Below are 4,186 nucleotides of genomic sequence, written 5' to 3' on the forward strand. Positions count from 1 at the left end.
AGTGTCTGGTACCTAGTAAGTCACCACTAAATGTTAGCTATTATTGTCATTTTTCTTGCGTGCTAGTCACCATCCTGAGTTACAGTATCTCATTTAATCCCTCTTAGCACTCCATTAACTCACCTTTGCAGAGGAGGAAATACAGGTCAGATGGAGGATCAGACTCCAAGTGTGTCTTGTTCTAGAGCCTATGCTGTTTTCTGCTCTGCTCTTTCACAAGCATCTGGTGCCTAGTATGATGCTTAACACAGTAAGTAACCACATTTACTATGTAAACATTACTGTACTTTTTTAGTGCTTTATAAAAGGAGATTAACCAGTGCAGATGCCCAGTGTTATAGATTGGCATGGTGTTTTTGGGTGGGTTTTTTTTTTGGTCTCAGTTCTATAGCCCACAGCTATGGAGCTAGCTAGAGTTTGAGGTGGTCCATGCATGTCCCTGTACAGTCCACACCTGCAGAGAGGCTTGGTGTCTTGGGATGAATAAAGACCTCTTAGCTGGCTGTCCCCCTGGGGTAGGCCTAGGACAGACTCATGATTTGGCTCTTCCCTGCAAGGTCGTTGGCTGGGGACTTGGCCTGTGTTCAGTGGAAAGGTGCCCTGTACTGTGTTTTACTAGACGAGTAATAAGATATTCCTCGCACTTTCACTCCCTCAGGTACAGTTGCCAAACTTTTCTTTCTTCAGAGCCTGAGTATTTTGTCTAAATGGTGAGCTGATTCCCTAAACCTGAAATTTCTGAGAATGAAAGTTATTCCAGGGGGGTTATAAGAACTAAATGAATCATTTTAGGTTTTCCAGGGAGATCAGACATTTGGAGACAAAAACGGCACAAAGAGATCAAAGTACTACATGTAAAAAAAGCATGAGGCACATTGGCCACCCCCATCTGCAGTGCCTTTGCAGCAGGTCTAGTTTTAGACCTGCGCTTTCCTTCCTTTAAGTACTTTACATTCTAGAAACAGTGGGAACCAGGGATCTCAGCATTGCTCTGGTGTCTGAATGGCCAAAATATCCAGATTTCATTTCTTTCTCTGCAACTAAAACTCCTTTTCAGAATCCACAGTGGGCAGTTTCCAGCTCTGTTGGGGGAAATAAGGCATTCTCAGCCAGAGGAAAGGGACTAACAAAGCTGAGGAACCTACTGGCCGTAAAACTCCCCATTTGACCCCATCCTTCTTAAAAATTACTGATCTACAAAGAAATCCATTTCTAACCATCTCAATGTGTACTGAACCAGGAATTGAATGACCTAGAGCAGTGATGGCGAACCTATGACACGCGTGTCAGAGCTGACACGTGAATGCATTTTTTGGTTAATTTTTCTTTGTTAAATGGCATTTAAATATATAAAATAAATATCAAAAATATAAATCTTTGTTTTACTATTGTTGCAAATATCAAAAAATTTTTATATGTGACACGGCACCACAGTTAAGTTAGGGTTTTTCAAAATGCTGACACGCCGAGCTCAAAAGGTTCGCCATCACTGACCTAGGGCTATCCCTAGCTGTCACTAGTTAACTGGGTGACCTTGGAAAAGTCAGTTAACTCATCTGTAAAATGAAGACCAAAACAGATTATCCCAAAGGTTATGTATTGATAGAGCCAAAACTAAAACCCAGCTATTCTGATTTCCTAATCCACTGACCTCTCTCTTCCTTCCTGCCTACCCCCCTAGTCTTTACAGCAATACGAGGCATAGTTTAACCCTGACTGCAGTATTCAAAACAGAAGTATGCTGAAGGCGTGAACTATTGATACATGCAACAACACAGATAAAACATTAGGGTAAATTAATGTAGTAAGACACAAAAGGCTACATACTGGGTGATATTTAAATAATACTAGTTAGACCAAACCAATCTATGGCAATAGAAATGAGATTAATGGTTGCTTCCGGGGGTCGGGGGGTTGGGGGGGGAGGTGTAAAGGAACACACTAGCCACAATATTCTTTATCTTGATAGAAGTATAGTTTTCATGGGTGGCTGCATTTTTAAGACTGATCAAATATACATTTAAAATCTGTGTTTCACTATATATAAGTTTTATCTTAATGGGAAAAAAAGTCTTTCAAAAAAGCATGCTGAAGAAGTTTAGAAGGGAAGGTAATCTAACATTTACTGATCTCAAACTCCTAAAAGGGAATTATCTCCATCTACAGATTAGAAAACTGGTTTAATGAGATGAAAATAACTCACCTGAGGCCTCAAAACTAATAAATTAGAAACTTTGGAATAGCCCAGGTTTGTCTACCTCTTTATATTAAGTTGCCTCAGAGAGGGAGACTTCATCTTAGAAGCCAAGAGACATACACCCCATTTGATTTCATTGCCCTTTGATCTTAGGAAAGTCCATTTCCCTCTGGCCTCAGTCTAAAGCAGGGATAGGGAACTTTTTTTCTGCCAAGGGCCATTTAGGTATTTAAGACATCACTCTCGGGCCATACAAAATTATCAACTTAGCCTGGCCGGCAGGGCTCAGTGATTGAGCATCGACCTATGAACCAGGAGGTCATGGTTCAGTTCCTGGTCAGGGCATATGCCCCAGGTTGTGGGCTCAATCCCAGTGTGGGGCGTGTAGGAAGCAGCCAATCAATGATTCTCTCTCATCACTGATGTTTCTACCTCTCCCTCTCTTCCTCTCTAACATCAATAAAAACATATTTTTTTAAAAGCGGTGGTACATTTACACAGTGAAATACTACTTGGCCATAAAAAGAAAGGAAACCTAACCTTTTGCAACAGCATGATGGACCTGGAGAGTATTATGCTAAGTGAAATAAGCCAGCCAGAGAAAGACAGATATCATGGTTTCACTTATATGTGGAATCTAATGAATAAAATAAACAAAATACAAACAAACTCATAGATACAGAGAACAAACTAAACTGTCAGAGGGGAAGGGAGTTGGGGGTCTGGGTGAAATAGTTGAAGGGATTAAGAAGAAGAAAAAACATGCAAAAAAACTCATAGACACAACAGTATGGTGATTACCAGAGGGAAAGGGGGGGTGGGAACAGGTAAAGAGGGTAAAGAGGATAAATGATGATGGAGGGAGACTTTTTGGGTGGTGAACATACAATATAATATACAGATGATGTATTATAGAATCGTACACTTGAAACAATGTCAACCCGATATATTCAATGAATTTTTTTAAATGCTAAGAATGCTCTGAGTTCCCACAGACTTATAGGACTATCTCAGAGAAGCAGTGGGATACAGGAAAGAGGGGTCTGCCACTATTAACTGTGTGACCCTAGGAAGTCACTTCATCTCTCTAAACCTCAGTTTTTCCATCTATAAAATTGAGATAATACCATCAACCTCAAGGATAATCTGTATATAGTACATAGCACTTATAAAAGCTCAACAAATGTGAGATACAGTGGGGCCTTGACTTACGAGTTTAATTCGTTCTGAGACCGAGCTCGTTAAGGAGCCCGTTAACTCAAATTGTTCTATCAACTCAATGCAAAAAATCTGCCAAGAGATAGCTGGTATCTCAAAAAACTCATTAGTCGGGACACTCGTAAGTCAAGGCCCCACTGTATACTCACACTCACACACACAGATACCCATCCACATACACACTCATATACACCCTGAAAAACTGGTATAAGTTTTACAGCTAATATAGTACCTAGCACAGAGTCTAACTGAATAAATGATAGCTGTTATCTACAGAAGAATGAATGCATTGATACTCAGAAAAACACTGGGGTCCCTTAGCATCAGCATCACCTGGAAACTTGTAAGAAATGCAAATTCTAGGCCCTCACTCAGATTACTAAATCAGAAAATCTGGAGGTAAAGTCTAGCAATTGGTGTTTTAAAAAGACTTCCAGGTCATCCTCATGCATACTTAAGTTTTAGTACCAATGACTTAAATAAAGGTTTGATTATTTTTATAAAGGGCCACATAAATGTTTTAGCTTTATAGTTTGTTACAACTACTCAACTCTGCCATTGAAGTGTGAAAGCAGCCATAAATGATATATAAATGAATGAGCATGGCTCTGTTTCAATAAACCTTTATTACAAAAACAGGCAATGAGGTTTGGGAACTAGATAGAGGTGGTGCTTGCACAACATTGTGAATGTAATTATTCACTTTAAAATGGTTAGTTTTGTGGTATGTGAATTTCACCTCAATAAATTACTTTAAACAAAACACACCCA

Source organism: Myotis davidii, unplaced genomic scaffold (assembly GCF_000327345.1).
Source record: "Myotis davidii unplaced genomic scaffold, ASM32734v1 scaffold169, whole genome shotgun sequence".
In the NCBI taxonomy this organism is placed as follows: Eukaryota; Metazoa; Chordata; class Mammalia; order Chiroptera; family Vespertilionidae; genus Myotis; species Myotis davidii.